The 27,443-nt window shown below is 44.3% G+C and overlaps 1 long non-coding RNA gene across 1 annotated transcript in view; it reads right to left on the bottom strand.

The window, feature by feature from the left end:
• LOC127492625 (uncharacterized) overlaps positions 1 to 4,112 on the bottom strand; it is a 29,179-nt gene extending 25,067 nt beyond the window's left edge. The window contains exon 1 of the long non-coding RNA XR_007922242.2: positions 3,974 to 4,112. This is a non-coding gene — a long non-coding RNA (uncharacterized lncRNA). The remainder of the gene's footprint in view (positions 1 to 3,973) is intronic.
• Between the last annotated feature and the right edge of the window lie 23,331 nt (positions 4,113 to 27,443).

The raw sequence follows: 27,443 nt of genomic DNA, 5'->3' as shown, positions 1-27,443 counted from the left end.
CCCACTCTGCAGTGCTGGTTTGAAGCCTGGCTCTTCTGCTTCTGCTCAGGCTTCCTGCCAATGTGCCTGGGAGGCAGCAGGTGATGACCCAAGTACTTGGGTCCCTGGCACCCATGTGGGAGACCTGGATGAAGTCCCTGGATCTTGGCCTGGCCTAGTCCTGGCTCTTGTGGACATTTGGGGAGTGAACCAGTAGATGGAAAATCTCTCTTCCCTCTCTCTTTTCTCTCATTCTGTCACTCTGTACTTCAAACAAATAAATAAGTCTCTTTTTAAAAAGAGAAACTAGCATATGAATTGATGGGTTCAGTAAAGCAGGCTGCCCTCCCCACTGTGGGTAGGCATCATCCACTGCACTCCACTGAGGGTTTGAATAGAACAAAAGGCAAAGAGAGGAACTTCATCCCTCCCTCCTCTGCTGTGTGGGTTGTCATTGGTCTTTTCCTGCCCTTGGCCTGAGATGGTCACCTCCGGTTTTCCTGGTTCTCAGGCCTTCCCATCCAGATAGAATTTCTCCACCAGCATCCTGGATCTCCAACATGCACACAGCCCAACTGTGGCATCTCGGCTGCCACTGTGTGTGAGCCAACTCCTGGTAACAGTGAAATGTGCTTTCTCTCTCTTCCTCTATCTATCTGCATTCTATCATCTCTCTCTCTCTTCCTCCTCTTCTTCCTCTTCCTCTTCCTCTTCTTCTCTCCCCCACTTTCCCTCCCTCCCTCCATCTTTCCTGTTGGTTCTGTTTCCCTTGACTAACACAACATCGCTGGAAATGAAATCGCCCTAGGGCTGCGGAAAATCAATTCTAGTTTAGTGAGAAAGGGTGGCTCTAGTTTTACCTTTTCTCTAGCAGGCGCAGAACATTAACATCTTTCTGAGTAAGGAGAGAGGGGTGGGAGCCCACGGAAGAAGCCCCATGAAGACGGCAGCCGAGGTCTTGCTGTGGTGTCAGCTTTACCCTCAGGCCGGCTGTGACAGGCAATGTGGGATCCGAAGGGGCTTTGAGAAAACCTCTGACCAGGAGAACAGCTACCCTGCAGAAGCCACTGGTTCTGGCAATCAGACAGATGCAGAGTGTGAGTCATTCTCCAGGCGCTTCAATAAGTCAGTGCCATGGAAACATGGGGAAAGTAAGGAGAACATTTTTCTTAAGTAAAAATAGACTTACAAAGAGCAGTCATGAAATCCTACATGTGCTCCTTTATTGGACCTATTTGAATAAATCGGCCCTAAAAGATCTCAGGAAAACAATCAGAAAAACTTGAATGTAAATTTTATGTTAGATGATATCGGGGAATGAGTGGTAATTTGGCTAGGAGTGATCATTTTATTATCTGTGTAGAATACCTTCCTTATTTTTGTTGGTGATGCACACGAAATTATTAAAAGGTGGACCAATTCCCAGGGCTAACCTAACAAACCCTGCACAAAGGTAGTGACTTAAAACAATCAAAATTCATTCTTTCTCAGCTCTAGAAATCAGACAGCTTCAGTGAAGGTTTCCGCAGGGGTGTGCTCCCTCTGAGGGCTCCAGGGGAGATTTCTTGCTTCTTCCAGCTTCCATTAGCTCTCTGCCTTCCTTGGCTTGTGGCCTCTAACACCGCTCTGTGCCTCCCATTTCACATGGCCTTCTCTCCCAAGTGTCAAAATTTCTCCTGCCTTTCCCCTACAAGGAAGACTTGTCACTGGGCAAGGGCCCACTGGGATAATCCAGGGTGGTCTCCAAGCTTAAGATCTTTATGTTAATTCTAATTGCAAGATCCCTTTTAGGGGCATGTGTTGTAGCTGCTACCTGCAATGCTGGCATCCCATGTGAGGCTCCCGTTTTGAGTCCCAGCTGCTCCACTTCTGATCCAGCTTCCTGCTGACATGCCTGGGAAAGCAGCAGAGGATGGCCCAAGTCCTTGGACCCCTAACTGGATGAAGTTCCTGGCTTAGTCCCAACTATTGTGGCTATCTGGGGATTGAACCAGCAGATGGAAGATTTCTCTCGCTCCCACCCCCCATAACTCTGCCTTTCAAATAAATAAAATAAATCTTTTTTTAAAAAAAGATCCTTTTTATAAATAAGGTGATATTGCATTGTTAAAGATATGGGGTAATATTCACAGAATCTGGGTATCAGGACATGGGGTGTACTTTTTTGGGATCACCATACCAGCCACTATATTGGTGAAGTATGATTCTGAAATTTACTTTAAAGTGATTCAATAAAAATAAATGTGTAAGAAGTAAGATAAAAGGCTAAGGACTGAAGAATCTAGGTGGTAGGTATAGCACATGAGAATTGATCACACTACTCCAAAATGCTCTCCTGCTTGAAACTTTCATAGTAAAATGTAAGTCTCTTGTTCTGTCCAGACGGCTTCATTTTGGGAGCTATTTCAGAGAAGAGGGTAGCAGCATGGTCTCTGAGGAGAGAATGCCTGGGTTTGCAACCTGTCTGGCTTGACATTGACCAGTGTATGTCAGTTACTTAGTTTTTTCACCTATAAAATTGGAATAAGAGTAATAACAATAACTTTAGATAGTTGTAATGAGAATTAAATGGAATAGTGCTCATTAAGTGCTTAACACATTGAAAGGCTCTGACAATATTAGCTATATTCATTATTATGTGGGGTTTTATAAGACTTGAATTTATTATGCAATTTTAAAGCAATATTTAAAAAGACTTATTTATTTATTTGAAAGAGAGAGAGAGAAAGAGAGAGAGAGATCATTCATTCATCTGCTGGTTCACTCCCTAAATGGCAGTAATGGCCAGAGCTAGGCCAGTCTGAAGCCAGGAACCAAGAGCCTTTTCTGGGTCTCCCGTGTGGGTGCAGGAGCCCAAAGAGTTGGGTCATCTTCAACTGCTTTCCCTGGCACATTAGCAGGGAGCTGGAAGTGGAGCAGCAGGGACTCGAACCAGTGCCCATGTGGGATGCCAGTGTTGCAGGTGATGGCTTCACCAGCTATGCCATAATGCCGGCCCCAAAGCTATATTGTTTAAATAGCAAAGCTTGCCTGAATAAAGAAAATAATACAGTAGATTAAATGTAAAGCAAGTATCCTCAGTGTTTCCCCAACAGTATGAGGTTCTTTTGTGTCCATGTGAGAATGACAGCAAAGGAACTGCTCAAGGCATGAAGGTCAGTGCCAGTTAAATGCAGAATTCTTTTTTTTTTTTTTTTTTTTTGACAGGCAGAGTGGACAGTGAGAGAGAGAGACAGAGAGAAAGGTCTTCCTTTGCCGTTGGTTCAACCTCCAATGGCCGCCGCGGCCGGCACGCTGTGGCCGGTGCACCGCGCTGATCAGATGGCAGGAGCCAGGTACTTCTCCTGGTCTCCCATGGGATGCAGGGCCCAATGACCTGGGCCATCCTCCACTGCCTTCCCAGGCCACAGCAGAGAGCTGGCCTGGAAGAGGGGCAACCAGGACAGAATCCAGCGCCCCGACAGGGACTAGAACCCAGTGTGCCAGCGCCACAAGGAGGAGGATTAGCCTAGTGAGCCACGGTGCCGGCCAATGCAGAATTCTTGACTTTGGTCTTCTCTGGCAGGTACTAAGGAAAGTCTTGCTCACAAATCACCTTGAAACTGGTAGTCTGCAGGAATGTGGCTAGGTAGGGCTCCTTAGAAACTGAATATGGAAACAATGCCACGTGAAGCTATTTAAAATTAGCAAGTTATGAGGCAGCCGAACCCAGTCCTCAAGAGCAGGCAGTCTGACTTGCTCTTCACAGGGAGCTGCTCTCTGTGGTCCCTGTGATGGGCACATCCCTGAGCTTGCCATCATCCTTGGAAGCTGAGGCTGGTGAGGGTGCATAGAGAAGGGAAAGGAAAGCCTGAATTAAGTCCAGCAAATAGAGATGCCCCGAGTGCCTATTAGAAACCAGAGTAAGAATTAGCTACAGGACAAAAGGGGAGATGACAGCCGGGGAAAGAAATGGAGTGCTTGGTTCCAACAGAGCCGCTTGGTCTGGGCCTACCTGGTTCACTACAGCAGCAGAGCAACCAGGCCGAGGGCAGCCGTAGGACAGCATGTCTTTCGTCTCCAGCAGGAGCCCATCGCCGAGCCCTGGAACTCGGAGTGAACTGGGTGCTGCATTATGCTTTTCCAAGAGCCCAGCATCCTAAAATTAAACAGAAAACAGACTGAATAAAGGGAGAAACCAAAAGAGAAACAGGACTAAATAAAGGGAGATACCAAAAGAGAAACAGGCTTTCTAACAATGGGAAGAACCCAAAACAAGACAATTTTTTTAATTTTGAAAATTTTTAATGCACAAAAAGAACACCCCAGAAACAGAACAGGTGCTGACTTAACAACGAAGCACTCTATAAAGCAGACCCCTCCCCACTTAGCCAACAGGAATATACTGTTAATAGACATGAAAGAGGTGAACACTCAGGACTAAATGCCAACCCTAAAGTTGTATACAACATTCATATATGGCTTATTATCTCCTAGGGACAGTATTTCCATAGTGATGTATATGACAGTTATATTTATTGGAAAGATGCTTTTGACTCAAACGTCTAACAAAAATGCTAAAGAGGTAGTTTTGCCAATGCAAGGTGAGAGAAAGGCTTTACCTTGCTTTGGTTATTTCCTCAAAAATCTGCAAACATTTCTTTTTTCTAACTTTTCTCTTGAGCAGTCAGGAAGATAAAGATATCTTTGAAGAAGCCAATCCTTGACCTTCTAAGAACCAGTCACCCCAAGCAGCTGTTTTTGAAACTGTTATTCTGAAAGTCACCTGGGAAGGTTCCATCCTCTTTCTCCCATTTGGGATAGGAAGGACACTCTGACTCGATGCAGATCTGCTAAGAACTGGCCAGCAGTTTTAGGAATTCATCCTGGTTTGTGGCCAAATTCCATGCATAGTTTAAAGAAGCTAACTTCAGGGACTCAAGAGTACTGGTAGATGTCCTATCGTTGAAACTTGGGGAATGTTATACATTTTCTAAAGTCAAATAAAAATTTGAACAATTCTCTAGCTGGGCCATGAAAGGGCATCGTGAGTGCCTTCAAGTAACTGTACTCAGTTCCTCCAGTTTCAGTCGTGTTCGTAGATTCATCACATCTTCAACTCAAAGGGAACTGTAGCTTCTGAGGGCCACTTGCCACTTGCTACTTTATTTGTGTGGGTGGCACATGGAGTGGGGAAGGTCTGTCCATAAGCTTTGACACTGGGCACTGACTATGTACAAACTAGCTTATCCTAGTCTTAGAAATAAGCCCACCTCTCCCCCTCCCCCCCAAAAAAGTTTCAAGAGGCAACAAAACACTTCTCCATGTGCATACCTAGAACAGTTATTTACCAGGCAATGGTTAGGAACCACTAGAAACAAAGTGACATCATATTAATCAGTCTGACTTGTTACCTAGGCACCTCGCTTGTATTGACTTCAGGATGCGAGTGAAGAAAATGGCAAAAGCTTGGGCCACCCCACTCAATAGCCTGCGGAGTGAATGGAGAAGTGCCTTCTATTTTTGACCACGGCCATGGGAAACGTGCCAGTCTGTGTGTGAGGGTGAGGAACACCCTGAGCCAGCTAGAAAAGACGTGTGAGTAATGCCACTGACATTTAACAGTCTTCTGTGTCTAAGGACACCCTAGCGGCTTCTCATAGAAGCAAGGTCGTCATACCATCTCCATGCCTGCAGAGAGAGCTTGGGACCGCAGTGAACAACTGCTCGTCATCGTCCCTGAGTCAGACACGAGTGGAACTCTGAATCCCCTCGTTTGCACGCTCTCTCCCCTTTTTATTCCTCCTTTGCACCCGGAGGACGCTGGCCTCAGTTGTTAAGGAAGCAGTTCCCTGACCGGCTGAGGCAGAACCCCATGTCCTCCTCATCTTTGCAACAGATGGGACCACGTGGACTTGAACATGAGCAATAAACCAGTGCTGGAAATCACTAAAACCCACAGGCACCACGGACAACAGAGAGGTGTGGTGTTTCCACCCAACCCCAGTTCTGAAGCCTCCTGTTGTGGCCTCTTTCACTAACCACGTTTGTTTAAGCTAAACGTTCCCTAATTAGACTCAGACAAGAACACTGGACCTGGGACCCAGAAGCATCCAAAGCTGTTGGTGACCGAAGACCTATATCCACTATTCCCCCCTTCCCCACTCCTCTCCCCCATCCCACCACCACTGCAGAGATCCTGCCTAGTCTCCATTTAACTGATGAGCAGGCATTCCTGAGGGAAAAGGAAGGGAGACCTGTTGGATTTTTCCCCATTTCCAGCTGCACTGAAGAGATTCCGGTGGTAATTCATGGGTTGGTCACCGTGCCCTGTGGACTTCTCCCACAGAGTTTCTCAAAAGCTACACGTCCTGCTGTACCGATGGCATTGCTCACAACCACCCAGTCACCACAGCTGGCCCTTGGGCCAGCCCTTTCACTTGCAGAGTTTCGTCAGTAGCCAGAAGTCGCAAGCCCTTCTTTTGACTTCCCTCATGTGCCTTGTGCTTCCCTAGCGATGCTCATCTTGTCTCACCTTGTGTCATAACTCCCGACAGCCTTACATTTCATACCTTTCTGGACAGGTGGCTCCTGATGCAATCCCAATAGTCCTGCAATAAGTTGGTCTAATTTGGTATTGAACCTAGCAGCCTGCTTTAAAAAATAAATGGCTGTTTTTTTTAAAAGGACACTAATTCTTTGTACTAAAAAAAAAAGAGTATATTGTGGAAAAAATAGAAAAAAAATATAACTACAAGAGAAAAACATCCAGTGTACACCACTTAGGTTTATAATCCTTTTCTTGTTTATCTATTTAAAAGGCAGAGTGACATAGAGATGGGAGGGAGGAAGAGAGAGAAAATTTCCATCCACTGGTTCACTCCCCAAATGGCCAAATGGAATGGCCAGTTCTGGGACAGACTGCAGCCCAGAGCCTAGGACTCCATCTGGCTCTCCTACATGGGTGGCAGGGACAAGCACCTAGGCCATTTTCTGGTGCCTTCCCAGGGGAGTTGGCAATGAGCTGGTTCAGAAGCAGAGCAACCAGGACTCCAGTATGGAACGCCAGCATCCCAAGCAGTGGCTTAGTTCCCTGTGCCACGACACCAGCCCCTATAATCCTTTTGAAGTGTTGGTTTTCTTTCTTTATTTTTTTTCTAAAAATTCAATTAAAATGTTTATGTTCTCTCCAAGTAAGTAATATATCATAGCAACATCATTTTTGAAATAGTTTTTCTTTTCCTGATTGATTTGAACTGTCACTTTCAGCAAAATCAATTTTTAAAATTTTAAAGCTGTTGAAATATCATTTTAATTAAATGGAAAAGGTGGCCAAACATTGCCGTCTCCACTTCCTCTGTCAGTCTAATGGGTCCAGTGCTCATGAACTTCACCGACACTGCTCTGATTAAGTTGGGCAATGAGCTCCTGGCAGGTGCAGCGGGTGACTACCCCTCCCTGAACCTCACTGCCTCACTGACTTTGCGCCAGCTCCCCAGCTGCTTCTCCCCTGTTCCCATTGCTGCCTTTGTGCCTCTTCTGCACAAAGTCCCCCCTGCTCCTTTCTGGGTACACATTGCTTCCTTAACACTCTCATCTGAGCCCTTGCTTTAAAGACCAAGAGTGTGCTGATGGTTGCCCAAAATGGCTGTCTTGAGCCCAGATTCTCCTCACAACACCAGATCTGTATGGTCCACTGTCTACTTGTTTTTTCCTCAAAATATGTGACAGACATGGAGGGGTTCCTATGTTTGAAGCTCTTCACTTCCCATATCAACCCAATCCTGGTCTTCTACCAGTCTTCCTGGTCTCATTTACCCACTTCCTTCAGCCCATAACTAGGAATCACCCTTAATTCCTTTGTTTTGTTCAGCACCCCAGTTCAATCCTTTGACCCTAGTCTAAACCATTTCTTAAATCTATCTGCGTCAACTCCGCTGCTGCCACCTCCATCCAGCCACCTTCACATAGCCTCAGACTACTCCAGTAGGTTCCCAGCTGTGTTGGCTGCCTCCATGCTGGCCTCCTTGCAATCCATTCTACAAATAGAAACCAAAGTGATCTGTATAAATTGCAAACTAGACAATGTTACACCTTGGACTAAATGCTTTCTTGGTATGTTCCAAGCTTCCCACCCTGGGTGCAAAATCCTACAAGATCTAAATCTGGTCAACCTCACATTGTACTACTGCCTTCTCACCCATTCTATCCTATCCACACTGGCCTTTCTATTTCTTGCCCTTGGCCTTGGACGTAGCTTTCTTGGAACAGGATGTGGTACACCACTTTAGTCCAGTGATGCCTGTTTTTCCCAGAGTATAGAATCCAGGGTGACATACTTTCAGGGCCCCTAAGCTACAATGCAACAAGGAATACATAAAGATGAAACTCTATCCACCCAGTGCAACTTTCCTGAAGATTAGGCAATGGCTTGCCATGAATCCTAGGTATTGTCCCTGGCTTCCTATCTGTGAGTAATAAAGTTACTTGATGAACTTGTTGTGTGGGTGTTCTGGTTCACTGAACTTATGCAAGTAATAAAGTAACTGGAACGTGGTGAACCGGCTTTACACTAGTCAGATTCCATTTTTCTGTCAGACGTCAACAGGTGTAATATATATATATCAACATTTTATTGCTTTTTTATTATAAAATAAGTAAATTTTTAACATGGAAATATAGTTAAACTAAAAGAAAAAAATGTGATCATCCATAATTCCACCATCCAAAGGTAACTACTTTTAAATCTTCTTGGTACACAATCTTTCTGTTTTTCTTAATTTTTAAAAAAGATTTATTTATTTATTTAAAAGGCAGAGTTAGGGACAGAGAGAAAGAGATGTTCCTTCTTCTGCTTTACTCCCCAAATGGCTGTGACAGCCTGGACAGGGCCAAGTTAAAGCCAGGAGCCTGGAACTCCCTCCAGGTCTCCCATGTGAATGGCAGGGGTCCAAGGACTTGGGCCATCTTCCACAGCCTTCTCATGCACGTTGGCAGGGAGCTGAATCAGAAGTGGTACAGCCAGGACTCGAACCAGTGCCTTTGTGGGATGTCAGCATTGTAGGTGGCAGTCTCACCTGCTGTGCCACAAAGCCAGCCCCTGTTTTTCTTCATTAATTTAAACTTTTATCATATAAACATTAGACCATCAGAGAATTGAATGTCTGTTAAAGAGTAGGCAGCAGGATCTAGACTTCCATTCCATGATCCGTAAATTAATCTGTGAGTACTTATTAGTCCTTAAATTATCAGACCACGTTAGTTGTAGAGGAAGTAGAGATGGAAAATGTGAGAGATCTTGCCCTTGGGGTAGTAGAGGTCTGGGAGGGAAGTGGGAGAGGTCAATGAGAAAATACTTTGCCATGGAATGTGTATAGAGGCAAGCACAGAGGATGCCAGGAATAGGACTGACAGTACAACCCCCAGCATAAGAACCTCGGAGAAGTAGCCCTAAGGAGGGCAAATGTGGATTGTATCTCTAACATGATTAAGCACTTCTTAGGCAGACAAGTTAGGTGTTGGGAGTAGCATGAGAAGGAACTACATTCCAAATAAAGAGGGCAGTCTGTACTAAGCATGAAAGAGAGACCAGAGCATACTTAAGGAACTGCAAATACTTTGACGTGCCTGGAGCACAGGGTCTGGACACAAGGCTGAGAGGTTAAGTTATACGCCATGCATGGAAGCTTGGTTGTCAATTGTTTCACCATGTGGAGCCACTAAATGAGTCTAGGAGAGGGTACAGACGTGCTCTTTATCTGGCCCTCTCCAAATGAATGGATTGAAGGCAGGAATGAGACACTAACTGGGGAACTTCTCTATGCCTCACTAGTTCAGGTGTAAGCTGATCAAGGTCAGAACTAAGGCAATGGAGGTGGGTATCTGTCTTCCCCATCTTGTAGAATGCTACAGGTAGAGATGATGCTAGACCTTCCGCAAAAAGAAAGCCTCCTTTGTGAATGTTTTGTCATGTATGGTTTCTTGCATGCATTATAAAAGTTCACTGATTCATCCTCTCTTGCCTGTAGCATTCTTCCCTGCCCCAGAGATATTTCCCTATATTTGAGAATGCCCACCCCTTCAACATCCTTCTCCATGGTCTACACCATGGCTCCCAACAGCCTGTGTGCCAAATCCAGGCTGAGCCTCTTTCTGTAAATACAGTTTTATTAGAACACAGCCCACTCATTTACCTGTGTGTCTGTAGCTGATTTTCATTACAGTGCAGGGTTGAGCATTTGCAACAGAGATCACAGCAAAGTCTAAAATATTTACTCTCTGGTTGTTTACATAAAAAGTTTGCTGATCCCTCATCTATTCTAGACCTATCCAAATCCTACTCATCCTTGACATCCAACTCAAGGTTTTTCTTGAGTGCCCAAACCCATGACCTCTCTCTTTTCCTCTGCATTGGTAGTTGTTGCTGTCTGGGACACTTGTTATTTTAGTTTTCTTATTATATAATGCCTTGAGTTTTTATCTCCATATAAGCACAGACTTTTATTTATATGCCAGTTACAAACATAAGCATTTTTGCAAACAGGGACCAGATTTGGAGCAAACACCTGCCAGCTGTATACTATGCAAGACATAGCTCCAGATGTTATGGGGATGCCTCTGGCTGACCATGCCAGACCCATCTTCCCCCCAGGTGGTAGGCAACACTACTTTGAGATACTTACGCACAGTGGGGCAACACACTCAGAAGATAGCTGTGTGAGATTTAAGATGCAATTGGAGCCCCATCTAAGGATCTCAAGGACTGTCTCTTCTCTTTACAGCTTCAGAGAAGCTAATGTCTATGAAGGAGGCTAGAGCTCACTAGCATCATTTCCCTTCAAAAATTAATTGCCGAGCTCAATTCTCCAAATTCCATTATCATGGAAAGAACTTTTCGCTCCTTTCAAACTATAAGTAAGGATTAAGAGAAGCCATTTAAGCATTGAGGGAAGCCAGAAAAGTGTGCAATACTCTAAGCATGTGTCTTTGATGGTGTAAATATTAAGAAGCTTACAGGGGCCAGCGCTGTGGCATAGCAGGTAAAGCTGCCACCTGCAGTGGTGGCATCCCATATGGGCACTAGTTTGAGTCCCGGCTGCTCCACTTCTGATCCAGCTCTCTGCTATGGCCTGGAAAAGCAGCAGAAGGTGGCCCAAGTCCTCTGAAGCCAGGAGCCAGGAATTTCTTCTGGGTCTCCCACGTGGGTGCAGGGGCCCAAGGACTTGAGCCACCTTCTGCTGCTTTCCCAGGCCATAGCAGAGAGCTGCATCAGAAGTACACCCACGTGGGAGACCCAGAAGAAGCTCCTGGCTCCTGGCTTCAGATCAGCGCAGCTCTGGCAGTTGTGGCCAATTGGGGAGTGAACCAGTAGATGGAAGACCTCTCTCTCTCTCTCTCTCTCTCTCTCTCTCTCTCTTTCTCCCCCTCTCCTTCTCTCTCTGTGTAACTCTTTCAAATAAATAAATAAATCTTTTTTTTTAAAAAAAGAAGTTTACAAAGAATAATATGTTTTGATCTCTTCTGTGCTTTCTAGCTCCCTTACCTAGCTGTTGGTCTCCACTTTCTCTCAATCAAGTTTGCTTATGGGCTGAGTGGTAAAGTCCACTGTGGAAAGCAGTGGTGTACCAATACTGGACACTCTATTTGTAAGACAGCGTTGCATGGTGCAAAGAATCCAGGCTCCAGAGTCAAACTGAACACTAGTATCTCAGAGGGTAGTTATGACGATCCCGTGAGATAACACACATCAAGTTCTTAGACTAGATCCTGGAACACTATAAGCAATTCCTAGATATTATTTATGAATATCGCTACCTTATGTTATGAGACAAGTCCTTGTTTTTTTTTTCCTTGAAAATACGACCAGTGAATATTTAATCACATATGGGTTCTTTCAGAGCTAGATTTGATGTCTTGCCTAAAATGATGCTAGTGATCTAGTGCCCTAAATTCTTATCATCAAGACCAGGACACTTTACCTTTGGATGGTGCACTAGAAAATAAGAAATATGCAAGCTCTTACTTTGAAACCAGTTGACTACAAAGGCCTCTCATAGGGACTCTAATCCCCATTCTATTTTAAATAATGAAAAAATTAAAGACAAGGAAAAGTAACCTTCAGTACTGACATTACATCCCATGAACACATTGTAATTGGGTTTCTTTTCTTTTGAATAAAATAACAAGTCTCATGTTAATACAGTCAAAGACAACCCTGGAATGTGCAATCCGTGCAGGAACAGAATTGCAAATGTTTGATCAGGAGAGCAGGAAGCACACGTTCTGCCTCTCCACTCCCAAAATAGAAAACCTATTTAGCACTTTGTAAAACACGCTAAATGAAGTTTGCTCTCTCCTGCAGATAGAGATTTTACTTCATTTTGTGCCAGTGAAATTTTTGAAAATTGCATGAAGAGAGAGCAATTTTTGGCACTTTGGCGAGGAGTACAAAATGTTAGCAAATGGTGCTGAAAGGATCTTAAGTGTGATGTTGGAATAATATTCACACAACACTGGCTGCATCTTCATTTTTAACCTATTTACATATTCACAGGGAAAAATGCTTAGCGGTTATTTGTCTAAAGGGGCCTATTTAAGGGGAAAATGGCATTCACAGTTTTTGAATGCATTAGTCAAGAGGGTTGCTGTGAATAACAATTCATAAAGAAAAATATCATTTCAACTATCATAGAAGAAGTAGAAGGATACAGGCGGGGGAATTATGGACATCACTGTTAGCTCTGGACACAGAGAAGAAAGGAGGGGAGTGAGATGCATATACTGGAAATTTCCACAGTGACAGAAGCCACTAGACAAAGCGGAGCCAGCCTGAGCTGGGCTCGCCAGCGTTCTGAGATGGTTCTCTTAATTTGTGACCACGTGCCACGATGTATTCACAGAAGTCTCCACAACGGAAGTCTCCGCTTGCATAAAAGCAGTGCTTTTCATTCATAATATCTGTAGCAGCTCTCTTCTGCATCTGTGGCACAGCGATAAAAACCGGGGCACTGAGAAGTCTCTACACATCTCTTGCCCACAAAGAACTTACAGTCAAGCTAGAGAGAGGACACTGACTTCCCAACGCGCTGAACCTCTGCCTACAGGTTGGCCTCTCCAGAGGGCTATGCTCAGGTGAAGTTTGAGCCTACATTTGTGAAAAGAGGCCAGAGAAACAATGCTGAGCAGAGATCCAGTGGCGTTTTTCGCAAGTTCGTTTTGCAGACCATGTTAGGTCAAACTTCATTGCAGGCCTGACCAGGACAGCCCCCCACGCCAGCTGGGAGGGAGGAAGGGTGCTGAGGCGTATATGGACATCTAGAACTCTTTCCTATTGGGCCAGAGTGGCTGAGAGTTTTCTCCCTGTCTGGATCCGTCGCTGGGATGTGGGCCAGGCCAGGAATGTTGAGACCTCTAGCAGGACGACTCCCTACAGCTGAGGTGGGCCCTCCAGCCCGGAGAACTGGAGTGTCTGCTGGTGGTCCACTGCCTGTTAGGCAATCACACATCCTTGAAGGGTTCTCAGGGCAGTGCAGCTGTGTGCCCACCATCATTCATTTGTAAAGCTTGTGGAGGAACTGAAATCAAAGGATACATTAATGAAGACAAGTGGAAAGTCAGCAGAGTGATCTAGCAATGGATTCCTGGGGCATTAACCATATGCAACCATGTATATACAGACGGTTTCATATAGAGATTGATGATAAACCAACTTTTTAACACTGTGAGTGTTCTCTCTAGCCCACTAATATTAATCACATTTCTCCAATAAAGATTCTGTGGTCAAATTTGGAAAGGTTAGAAAATTAAGATAATATTTTAAAGACATACTTATGTATTTGAAAGGCAGAGTTACAGAGAGAGAGAGAGAGAGAGAGATGGAGGGAGAGAGAGAGAGAGAAAGTCAGAGAGATTGTCCATCTGTTAGTTCACTTCCCGAATGCTTGCAACAATCAGGGCCAGGCCAGGCCTAAACTAGGAGACCAGAACTCAATCTGGGTCTCCCACAAAGGTGGCAGGGGTACCAAGTGCTTGAGCCATCACTTGCTTTCTTCCAGGGTGCATATTAGCAGGACGCTGGAATCAGGGCTTGAACCCAGGCACTCCAATATAGGATACAGGCATCCCAAGTGTTATCTTAACTACAGCCACCCCAGGATGGTCAGCTTCTACTTATTCTGAAGACAGACAACTTGGAGGCATACAAATGCCCCTATCCTTTTCAAGTACACTCAGTCATCAATAAGCTGGTTTTCTCAATAATGTATGAAGCCATGAGCACACATGTGCACATAGGATAGCAAAGGGACCTCACTTCTATGCCAATAATAGTCATTCAGCTCCAGTATTCACTTATGAAGTATAATATAATTCCACCAAAGATGCACAAAACTCTCAACCCATGCTCTCTCCCACATTGCCTCCATTCATCCCTTCAGTCACTCGTATTTCCCATTTGCAGATGAGGTAAATGAGAATAAGAGATGCTTAGAGATCTAAATAAAAACTTACTATATTTTTTAAAATCATAAATTAGATTTGAACCTAGGTCTGTGACTTCAAATCCATTGTTCTTCCCACTCTACATTGGATCCATCATCCTAACACCATTGGCATAACCCGTGTGTTTTCTGTAGCCCACTAGTTCCATGAAATATTAATAATGTTTCTCAAAAAAGATTCTGTGGTCAAGTAAATTTGGAAATCACTAAGCTAAACAAAGTTAAACAGAGTTTTTTTTTTTTTTTTAAACACAGGAAGTCTCAGAACATGTTCATGCTAATATGCCTCATGAATTTATAAATAGCTCAAGGCAGAGGTTTCCATGGCTGACTTGACCACAAAAATCTTTTTTCCTATGGGCATCTTGCAGAACCAAGGATGCATGGAACAAACGGTGGGAAATTCTGTTGCACTGGACGGGAAGCAACCCTCTTTCAGTAAGATGTCACAAAAGGCCTCTCCGGTGGTCGAGGTGGTGAGAAGACAAACTTTCTCCACTGAGGGCACAGGTCCTGGCCTCCCAGGTGCAGAGGGGTGCCCTGCCCAGTAGGTCCTGTCCTTCTCTGACCTGCTGTACCCAGTCAGTGTCAGGAGACACAGCCACTTGTATGAACTGAGATTAGTGTGTTTACTTTTCATTATTTTTTTTTCTGGTAGCTTAACCATGAAAGGATAAAAAGATAAGAAATTCCAAAGAAAAACGGATTTATGAATAACAGTAACAACACTGCATGACTGGTCCGTGTCCCTGAACGGCACTACTTAGGATTCCAACCAGAACCACCAACTTCTAAATGAAAAGAGCAAATGGAAGAATTTACACACAGGCACACACTCACAGAACTACAGATAAAATCCAAAATACTACAGAAAAAAATAAAGTGGCCTGACAGCGATAACCATTTACAAAACGCATAGACGTCTTCCCCCCACCACCATTCACACAGGGACTGCTTTCTCCTTTGTATGAGGCTAACCTGCACAGGCCATCTGATAGCACTTGCTTCCCAGAATGTGCCTGGCCGGGGCTTGCTGATGGCTTCTCAGGTGTGGAGACCATGAAATATGTCTCCTCTGACTGTTGTCTTTGGACTTCTGTGCCTCTGGGTTACAGGAGCTGGGAGGAAAGCAGTTACTCATGGAGAGAAAAGAAGGTTGGGTGGGATGAATGGCAACAGAGTCAGTAATCTAAGACAACACAGTCCCAGGTCCTCCAGAACAACTTGAAACTGCACGTGGGTGGCGCGCCGAGGATTGGTTTTTATTAGCATCACCATAAATTTCCTTAACCTCGGAGGAAATGTCACCTCTTGTGGTCGGAGGGGCAATAAATTAGGAGTCAAGAGAACTTAAAATTTCTTGCAGGAAAGGGTGTTGGGCTCTTCCTTTAAGATTCCTACTGAAAACACTCTAAGTACAATTTCCACATCTGATTAAAATGGCAGACGTTTCTCAGAGATGAACTGTCATTGTTGAAAATAAACGAGGCAACGAGTGAGGAGGTGTTGCTGGAATCTGCACATCGGTGGTGTACACACTGAGTGCACTCGAGAGTCAAGGCCCAAGTCAGAGTCCCAGTCAGCGACTCTGCCTGCGGCGTCTGGGATTTTCAGAACCGAAAAAGGAGCTTCCGGTACAGCAAGATGACAAAACGGTTGTCAGATTCAAAAAGATGGTCAAACTTGTACCAGATTCAAGTCTGGAAATCACTTTATCCAGGGACTCCAGAGGAGAGCAGAGGGCCCCCATGCTCGAATCTTTAATGTGCTGTCACTCATCATTTATTTTATACCTCTCGCTGTCTCTTTTTACTTCATTTTTGGTCCACTGGTTTTGGATGGCAAGTTTAAATTGAGATAATGAAGTTGTCTAAAAAGGTCTCTTAATTAGTAGGTTCAATTTAAATGCAAATAAATCATGAAAAACTTTGTGATAAAATGTTCACTCAACTCAACTTTTAATTTCAAATTGTGTTTATTGCCTTGTTTGTTATCTTACTATATTAATTATGTTTACTGGCTATTTACGTTTCTTAGGCTGTGACTTGCCTGTTCATGACTGTTGCCATTTGTTATAAGAAAGTGTTTGTATTTTTCTTATTGAGTTGAATGAGCTAATTCTACATTAAGGATTAAAAAAAAAAACCTTTGTATTTTGTATACGTTGCATATACTTTGGTAAACTAGTTTGGACATGTTCAGGACTTGATTGAAATATCTTCTCTTTTGCTAAAAAAGATGGTGGGGAAATCATAGAAAAATAATCATCAACACAAAAAGAATAGGGAAACATTTTTTTATTTCACTAATATCAAAGTATATGATACATGACTAACACAATCCACTAATTGGGTTACTTTAATTCTCATAGTAATCAAGTAATTAATTTTTAAAACTTCAGAAGCATAACGTATTTTGTGTGTAATACTATATAAATTCCAAGCTACCTTAGAGAGACTTTCTTTTTCATCTTCAGTAGTGCTTCCTACAGAACAAAGTTTAGTTTTCCTTTCTTTGTACTCAAATTGTTTGAGATGTGAAATGAAAAGCTAATTGTGTGAATTAAACTTAAAACACACATACTCACACAGATAATCACTCAAGCATGCATTGAAGAGAGTCTGTGAACAGAATAAAAATGTTTCTCCTTTTCTCTTTCTGTTTCCACTCTCTCTTCAGTTTTGACAGCGCCATTAGTGTTGACATACGAGCACAGGCTGGTTGGATTTTCCAGCAGCCCTACAGCACCATGGTTGGGGAGATTTCTCGATCCTAATAACAGTAATGACATAAATGGCTACTGTGCCAACCACTGAGTTACACGCTTTTCAGCGATGTATGACTTAATACAACTCGATGGCGGCAGGTTCTGTGGACAGATGTAGGCACCACAGGCTTACACAGCCATTCCCCAAGTTACACAGTAGCATGTGGCAGGGACTTGATTCCCCCCAGGCCTCGCTGGCTCCAGATCCCACGCACTGACCCACCATAGCGCACTGTCTCTCAAAATACGGTACAAAGTGAAGGAAGGGAGAACTATCACATTCAGCTATTAAACACAGGAAGTAGACTCCTAATAGAAAAAAAGGGAGAAAATCTGACTTTTACAAACCTGGTTTATTTAACAACTTTCACACCTGACTGCCAGCATCCACAGAGATGATTTAGCTGGCTCTTGAGTTCAGATTCCCATGGGGAAACAGACACGTAAACAAATAAATACAATTTATTTTGCCAGGCAGGAGGTGACATTTCAGCTAGGGATAGGAGGAGTGGTGGGAGAGAAGTGACTGTTGGTACTCAGCAGTGGGAGCAGGAAGAGCATCAAGGGGGTGTGAGGAGGGAGCTTCAGAAAGGAGTTGTCAGGGTGGACATTCGGCGTGGGGTTAAAGATGCCCCCGTCCTATACGGGAGGGCCTGGTTCAAGTCCCGCCTCCACACTCAGCCCAGCTTCCGGCTCATGTGCACCCTGGGAGGCAGCAGTGATGGCTGGAGTGGTGGATTCCTGCCATCTACATGAGCCTCTCCGGTGCAGCTCCAGGCTCTCACTTCAGCCTGGCCCAGCTCTTGCTGCTGTGGGCATGTGAGGAGCAAACCAGCAGGTGGGAGGTCTCTCCTGTGCATCTCTCTCTTCCTCTCTCTCTCTCTCTCTCTCTCTCTCTGGTTTTCAACTGAATAAAATAAAATAAAAACGTTCAAATAAAGGGGAGAAAAAGGCAGAAGTTGTAGCATCAACACCAACCCGTACAAATGAAATACATGTCATGGGTCAGGTACCTGTTAGTCATTCACTTTCTCTTTCATTTGTTCCAATAACGTATGTAACTAATACTACTATTACCTTTGCATTGCAGCCGAGGGGACGGGGCAGGTTAGGTAATCTTCTGTGTCACTACACAAATAAGACAGGACCCAGGCCATCCTGCTGTAACCATTACACAGCACAGTCTCCTCTTTTCCTTCTGAATCAAGAAAGAATGAAGGAAAAGTAGGAAAAGACAGAGATAAGTTTATCTGTGGGAGAGAAATTACACTTCAGGGCATGTGTTTCTCTCTACATTTGGGAGCTAGGCTATCTGCCCAAAATGAGGAAATTTGGTTGGGTGGTTGACTGGTGGAGACGTGTGCACTTGGCATCCAGCTAGAAACGTGCCAGAGAAGAGTCGAATATGCGGTTTGCAGAGCAGTTGTGGGTGGCGTGGAGGAAAGGAGCTCAGAGCCCACGGGCACACACAGGGCTGTGAAGACAATGGCAGCTGGCGAGAAGCACTCACAGCAGAGTTCACTGGAGAGCATTCGCGGAGACAGGAGACACGGTCCCACCCCTCGCTTATGCCGATGGCGTAACAGAGAGCTGCGGCTAGGCTAGGTTTAGATTCAAGGTCTTTCTCTCACGTGAGGTCCACCAGCTTCTCCCCTGGTGTGATCGGTGGAGGAGGCCCCCACGTCGCAGTCACCGCTGTCTGATGTGGCGAGCTAGCCACAATGCTTACCACATCAGTGTTCCCAGCCGAGAAGCACCATCCACCCCCTGATCAAGACAGGGAGAGGCAAGGCTGCAGGCCTGCTAGTTGGCCAGGAATGATTGATTGCTCTAAGCACTGGAGCCTTGTCTGTTTCCATAGAGCTTTGTAGAAAGCCAAGTCCTTTTCCGGGAGCTTAGACAGCAGGGGGCTGACCCTGTACAAGTTAACCCTTACCCCAGAGATGAGTGTATTGAAAACGTTTCATCTCAGAGTCTGTCTTGTTGACAGTAAGGGTAGAGAAGAATCTGGTACTTAGAGACTCCTATTTTCCTTATTTTGTGTTTGTGCAAAAATTGTACCTTATTTCCACATACCATTCATCAACTGATGATAGTATCAGTTGTTTTTGTCTTTGGAACAACTTTATTCAAGTGTATTTAAATACCAACTGCAAATATTTAAAATGTACAATTTGAAAAGTTTTGATGTATGTCTACTCCTGTGAAACTGACACCACTGTCAAGACATAGAAACAGGGGCCGGCGCTGTGGCTCACTTGGTTAATCCTCTGCCTGCGGTGCCGGCATCCCATATGGTCGCTGGGTTCTAGTCCCGGTTGCTCCTCTTCCAGTCCAGCTCTCTGCTGTGGCCCGGGAGTGCAGTGGAGGATGGCTCAAGTGTTTGGGCCTTGTACCCGCATGGGAGATCAAGAGGAAGCACCTGGCTCCTGGCTTCAGATTGGCGGAGTTCTGGCTGTAGTGGCCATTTGGGGAGTGAACCAGTGGAAGGAAGACCTTTCTCTCTGTCTCTCTCTCACTGTCTATAACTCTAGCTGTCAAATAAAAAAAAATAAGACATTGAAACAAATCCATCACCCTCGCAGGTGTCCTCACGGCATTTTGCAATCCAGCTGCTGTTCACCACGGCAAGTATCGGGTAATGGATTTGGTCTTCACCTTTGTACTTTATGAGGAGTTGCTGTGGCTTTGACCAAGTTATGCAGCTTCCATTTCGTCATCTCCATAACAGGTATAAAACTAACTTTTTAAGCCATAATATTTGAATATTAGGGACTGTAAAACAAGGACTAAAGGTACAAGTGCTAGTATATTAGTGGATAGTTCACTCTGAATAGGTGACACATGAAAAAACCATTCATCTCAGTGAGTGACCATGGGGGCCAGACTCCTGCAGGGGTTTCACTGTATCTCTAATAGCATCAGGCTGGAAGAAAACATCCAGCCTGCTGTCCGCCTCCCTGTTGCTGGCTTCCAGGTTTCCACAGGCTCAGACCAGTCTATCCTCGGAGGGAGACTCTGCCCTGGGCAGGGGAAACTAAAGACTTCTTCCACCCAAATTATGAACTCAAAACATCAAATTGCATTCTTGTCATTGCTGTTAGCATCTACCATGCACATAGGAGGGTGCCTGATCTCTCCGAGCGCAGTCCTTGGGCTTTGGTGGCTTGAACTCACAAGTTCCCAGTCTCATAGCAAGAGTCCTTTTCCCTTCTGCCCGAGTGTTCTGCCTTCACTGCACACACACGAGCCGTGAGCAGCCACTGTTTCCTCCTGCAGCTCTGACTTGTCGGCCGCATCAACCTCTGCCCAACCTCGCCTCTGCCACCTGCCACCAGCCATCCACACCAAGCCTGACTGTGTAACTCCCACGTCCGTCTTCTCTGGCCCTAATTATTTTACACTGAAGCAGCTTCCATGATAAATTATACTTTGGTTCCTCAATCCCCGGAGTCAGCTTAGGTCCTAGTAAAATAGAAGCAAGATTTTCCCATCTGAATTCAGGATCGGTGGTTGGAAAATTGTCTTTGTACGATAATTCACCTGTGACTCCCAGAACGTGTGTGAGTGAGAATGGGTGGACAAGAACCCCATGCTCCAGAATTTTCAGTGCACACTCCCCAACTACTGGGCCTCATTGAAGAGCACACATGTTGAAAATATACAAAACATTAAAATATATTAAAATATATAAATGTAAGTTGAGCTTATTTATAAGTTGGGTCAATTTATAAGTCAGGCTGTAGCTGTGACTATAAAAATATGCAGTCTATAGTATAAAATTATGATTATATATGCTAAAGAAATATTGTCTTTAAGCCCTTTAAGCCTTTTAAAATATGAAACATCTGTTAGTCATCACTACAGAGACAAGAAATTTAAATGGCAGCAAGGAAACCTAAGTTGGACACAGGGGAGAACTCTGAAACACTGAGAATGGTTAAGCCAAGAACAGGCTGGGATGATCTTTCTATCTCACCAGTGAGATGCCTTTTGTAGACTTGAACTATTGAAGGTTTTAGAGATGATTCTAAATTGGGAGTAGTTTACACTTGCAGGGGGTAAGGGTATATATCAAATGGTAATTTCAACTATAGACAGAGATGCATGGTTAAGAGGAAGATAGTTACAGAGATGGACAGATATCACAAAACTCAATCTCAGACAGCTTTCAACTTGTGACCCTAAACTTGGATATCTTTACTGGGACTTGATATCACTATTTCAGTTTCTGGCTCAGGCAATTTCCAGCCTGAGTAGAGGAGGGATTAAAGTCCAGGGCTAGAGGCACCACCTCCTGTGACTCTGAAGTTATTTGGGGCAGAGTGGCTGCTCTGGGTTTCACCTCTCACTGGTGAAATGCAACAGAGGCACCGCGAATTCTTTAGGGCCACCTCTAGTGGGTTTTCTCAGTTGGTTGGAAGGCCTCAAAGGTAAGGATTTAATTAAGAATTTAACATTGGCTCCGAAAAAGAAGCCACAACTTCTAGGTATCTCACAGAGGGGACGAGTTGAGCCACTCACAAAAGAGTTTCCTGCTAAAAATTCTTCAGTGGCATGGAGTGTGTCTCACTAATTGGGGTGATGACCAAGACGACGCCAATGGCCAGCCCTTTGCCCAGGGTGGCTGCCTCCATTAGCAATGGCAATATGGCCTTTTTGTGCACTCTGAAAGGTGCCCGGTGGGGAGGCCCGCGGAGCTCCTGGCCGCCTTTGTGAGGGGGCAGGGCTGGGCAGGCTGTGGGCCAGCAGGGCTGAGCAGCCCCCTGCTGACCGGGCCTTTCTTCCTCTTGAACAAATCCAGGGGATTCCATTAGAGAAAGTGCTGCTTTAAGCTCACCACGGCCACCTTTAATGATTTCCAGGGAAGGAAATGAGTCTCCCAAATCAATTATGACACTCAATTAGGTTATTTAGGCTGATGAATCCCCAGTGAAATCAGAGGCTGGATGTGTGAGGGAATGGCACGCAGCTCCCCCAGCTTTGGTGTCTGAGGACTGCAACCCTAGTATTTTGCTCATATTCCTATGTGCCTCTGAAGTGCAGTGCTTGGGGTCAGCCCAGTTCCGGGCACAGAGTGAGAGCCCAGTTGACACTGGCAGGGTAGAATCTGCAATGCCTCTGTTTTCTCTGAATGGGGCTGCTATCGAAGCTCTCACTTGAGAGAGAAGAGATACTTGGTGTATGCATTCGTGAAATGAAAAACATGTTGAACCTTCACAGCAAACAACTTTTCATTTCCTTACTGACTCAGCTTTTAAACAGTAAATCATACATGTAGTTTTGAATAGTACAAATGACCAATTAATTTGTTTTTCTATGAGCTCCTCTGAGCAAAGAGAAAGAGATGAGAAACAAATATTAAATCCACGCATAAGAGCCATGCAACTCTAGGGGAGCGTATCCGTTCCTCATGTCAGTATTAGAAGGTGACCTGCTACCAGGGACAGAGTGTGTGTACAAGTGTCATTGGAGACCGACCTGAGCCCCAGAGAGCTTTCCCTGATGCACAGCATGGCGAGTTCATTGGTCCTGAGGCTTCTAACCCTAACGCAGTGTCCAGTGTCCTGCAGCCACCGCTAATCTCATCATTTCAGGGTGCTTCCAGTGGCTGTGGCAGCGTGCCTAGACAAAACAATGTAAGGGCACAGCGGGGGACTAAGAACCAACCCTGAGCCCCCTTCCCCAAGCCATGCTCTGCTCACTCCATCAAATGCCCCTGTCCACCTAGTGGAGGTGACGCCTCTGACCTTGTATAAAAATGCGATTCGAGCCAGCAGGGGCCCTGCAGTTGGGTCTGGCTGCCATGTCTCTGGGTCACTTGGAGCTACCTCACTGAAAATGCGTGGTAGATGTCCATCCCTTCTGACTTACACTGCAGCAAATCCCACAGAGAGACAAAAGCGAATGTGGAAAAAGCTGACATCTCCAATAAAGACTCAGAATTTTCCAGAACTGAGGAAACATGAACCCACAGGCTCAGGAAACACAAATATTCCAAGCAGAATAAAAAGGAAATCTATACCTAGATGCATTTGGTGAAACTGTAGAACACCAAAGTCAAAGGGAAAATTTTAAAAGCATCAGGGAAGAAACTGACCTACAAATTATAGGTGGACTCTCCACAGCAGTAAAGGGAGCCAGGAAACAGGGAAATAAGAGTTTATTATATGTGCGGACGGAAAACAACCGCCAACCTATCGTCTCAGCGCAACTGTCTCTCAAACAAAGGCAACACCAAAGCTAAGATCATCACCACAAGATCTTCCCTGAAGAAACTGATAATTGAGGAGACAAAAAATTATTCCAGAAGGAAAATCCGAGAGGTACAAGAAGAAAAGTAAGCAAAGAACTGTTAAAACACAGACGTAAACCTAAACATCATTATTGGTATAAAACACAATAATTCTGAATTTAATGGCTTAGAAAGAAACACTGAAGATGGGAGAGAAAGCACTGACAGAGTAGTAAGAGTGATAAAGTACTTATTACTGCTTTTCTTATATTATCTGCAAGATTTCATGATGAGCACAAAACCAGAAGCAAAATCAATAATTATGGGGGAAAATGGAATTAAAAACAAACAAATAAAAGATTCCACAATGTCCCAAAAGGCAAAAAGATGAATAGAGGACGCCTGAAAAATGCAAATCAAAGGAAAGAGACCAAGCAGGACGGTAAACAATGAGCCCAGACATATCAGGAGTCACAGCGAGTGTAATTACATGGATTGAACTTGCCAGGTAAATGTAAGACTACGAGGATGGGGGCCGGTACTGTGGCGCAGTGGGTTAAGCTGCCACCCACAGTGCCGGCATCCCACACGGGTGCTGATTCAAGTCCCGGCTGCTCCACTTCTGATACAGCTCCCTGCTAATGCATCTAGGAAAGCAACAGAAATTGGCCCAAATTCTTGGGTCTCTGCACCCATTTGGGAGACCAGGACGAAGCTCTTGGCTCCTGGATTTGGCCTGGCCCAGCTCCGGCTGCTGCGGCCATTGGGGTAGTAAACCAGTAGATGGAAGATCTCTCTCTCTCTCTCTCTCTCTCTAACTTTGCCTTTCAAATAAATAAATAAACCTTAAAAAAAAGAATATCAGCCTAATGAAAAATAAAACCCACTATATGTTATCTATAAACAGTACACCAAAAACATGTCTAAGGACATGCGCTAGCTGAAAATCAAAGGACTGAAAAAACTAACCGTGCAAATACTAATCAGACAGAGCTGTGACAACGACAATAACAGCAGATGACATGGACTTCGAGATAAAAGCCATTTTTATGGCTACAGTATGTCTCAACATAAAGAAAAAAGCTTCAACTCCCCAGGAAGATCTAACAATTCTAAAATTGTATATAACTAATAAAATAAGCTTCGAATAATATAAATCAAAAGTTGATAGAACCATATATAGAAATCCTTTCTTGGCCGGCGCCACGGCTCACTAGGCTAATCCTCCACCTTGCATTGCTGGCACACCAGGTTCTAGTCCCGGTCGGGGCACCGGATTCTGTCCCGGTTGCCCCTCTTCCAGGCCAGCTCTCTGCTGTGGCCAGGGAGTGCAGTGGAGGATGGCCCAAGTGCTTGGGCCCTGAACCCCATGGGAGACCAGGAGAAGCACCTGGCTCCTGCCATCGGATCAGCACAGTGCACCGGCCGCGGCGGCCATTGGAGGGTGAACCAACGGCAATAGGAAGACCTTTCTCTCTGTCTCTCTCTCTCACTGTCCACTCTACCTGTCACACACACACAAAAAAAGAAATAAATAAATAAAAAAAAGAAATCCTTTCTCATAGTAGGAGACTTGAACATATCTCTTTCAATTCTTAAAGGTCAGGGATTTGAAAATCAGAAGTACAGCAGTATTTTTATTTTCCAATAGTTTCACTTAAAATACACACACACACACACACACCCCTCACCCCTAACATCAAGAATTCATCTGAACCCATGAGAAAGCAAAGAAACCTATGCCTTACCACGAGAAGCTGCACTGTTGTTGTACACATCATTTCCTGCCTGCATGTAGAAACTGTCTTGCTTCAGGGTTTTTTACATTGTTCTTTCATGTTCATCCACTGATCTTGTGGAAACCACACATTTTAAATATAGCAATGTGGAAGACTGGAGCAATACAACTCATAAATTCGATTAAAGAACATATAGAGAAATCTCTACCCAGTTATGTTTTAAGAGTTCATGGCACAATTATGACAATTGATCAAATAGAGCAATTCTCAAAACATTTCAAACAAATGACATTGGATCACAACAGAACTAAGTCTAAAATCAATATATAAAACAACTACATACATACAGAAATAGAAGCATATAATTGATTTTGGATTTTATGAAAATAAAATTGATCAATAAAGCTAAGACATTACTGGAAAGGAAGAAAAAAAGTGAGGAGGTTTGCCTCACTAGATGTAAAGACTTGGCATATACTACATTAATTTGGGCAAAGTGATAATGATATAGAAATAAATTTGGCCCAAGAAGTCAGAAAGAGACAGAGACAGAGAGAAGACAGTTGACTTTTATATGATAAAAGTGACACTGTGTATCTTTAGGTGCAGAACAGACTATTCAATAAATGATGTTTGGACAACTAGATATTCATACGGAAAACGGAACTCCTTCTTCATTTCACACATACAAATAAAGTTCATATGATTCAAGGCTTAACTGCAAAAGAGTTGAAAAAATTAGAAGGCAATATAAGAGAAGATTTTGTTGACCTTATGGTTTGAGAGAATTTCCTGAGCCAGACTTAGAAAGCTTAAGCCATAAAAGGAAGAACTGATTACCCAACTACATTAAGATAAAACATCCTGTTCAACCCGAAAAAAAAAAAAAAACCCTGAAAACAGATTATTATATGATATTAAGAAACAATCCATTTTATTAGAAATAATGGTATCATTTGGCTTTTGTTTTTCTAAGAATTATTTAATGTTAGATGCGCATAGTGAAATACGCCTGAGTAAAATAATATGATACAGTAGGCCGGCGCCGCGGCTCACTAGGCTAATCCTCCGCCTAGCGGCGCCAGCACACCGGGTTCTAGTCCCGGTCGGGGCGCCGGATTCTGTCCCGGTTGCCCCTCTTCCAGGCCAGCCCTCTGCTGTGGCCAGGGAGTGCAGTGGAGGATGGCCCAGGTGCTTGGGCCCTGCACCCCATGGGAGACCAAGAAAAGCACCTGGCTCCTGGCTCCTGCCATCGGATCAGCGCGGTGCGCCGGCCGCAGTGCGCCGGCCGCGGCGGCCATTGGAGGGTGAACCAATGGCAAAAGGAAGACCTTTCTCTCTGTCTCTCTCTCTCACTGTCCACTCTGCCTGTCAAAATAATAATAATAATAATAATATGATACAGTAGTAATTACTTTAAAATTAAAATTTCAAAGTTGATTGCATAGAAACAGGCTATGAAAGGAAGAAGGAAAGAGGGAGGTTGGATAATGGAATGGGTACCAAAATACATTCAGATCAGAGGACTAAGTTCCAATGTTCTACAGCCTGGGAGGCTGACTATAGTGTACAATTTATTACACATTTTACTAGGAACCAGAAGATTTAATCGTTATACATTGTATACTTGAATCAAATTAGCACACCATACCCCACAAGTGTGTACAATTATTTTGTGTCAATTATAATTTTTTTTAAAAAATTCATTTTATAGACTAGAAGTGGAGGGAACAAAATGTGGTGAGGACAGGGAATTTATTTTATAATTCATTTTTCTTTTTGGCAAATTCTTTAATTTCTTCAGTAAAGCAAACAGCAATAAAAGAAGACAAAGAAAAATTCCATTCATCCAAAACCACTGAGTTTCAGCCGTGCAGAAGGAGGGAGCCGAGGTGGAATCAGAAGTGAAGAGATCCGTGGGGGGGCCCAGTGAAGGACAGAGGAGAGAGGACGTGGGAAGGACTTGGGAAGGGAGGGGAGAGGAGGGATGGCCCGGGAAGTGCTCAGGCTGCGGGCCACATTGAGCAAGACTTGGCTGGCAGCAGGTTATCCCAAAGGTGTGGCAGATGAAAACTGTCAACTCATTCCGTGTCCCTCAGCAGGTTCTCCCTGAACAGTGCACTCCCCAGGTTGCCACAAACATTAGCAAGGGAGTGAAAAGATAGCCGCATTCATGAGAGAGATATTCTCAGCACTACCAAGTATTCCTGCAAAACCAACAGAAGTGAAACAAGTATCAAATCGAA

This window comes from Oryctolagus cuniculus, chromosome 16, assembly GCF_964237555.1.
Source record: "Oryctolagus cuniculus chromosome 16, mOryCun1.1, whole genome shotgun sequence".
Classification (NCBI taxonomy): domain Eukaryota; kingdom Metazoa; phylum Chordata; class Mammalia; order Lagomorpha; family Leporidae; genus Oryctolagus; species Oryctolagus cuniculus.
Note: the sequence above shows the minus strand (reverse complement) of the source record. Positions and strands in the feature narration are given on the sequence as shown.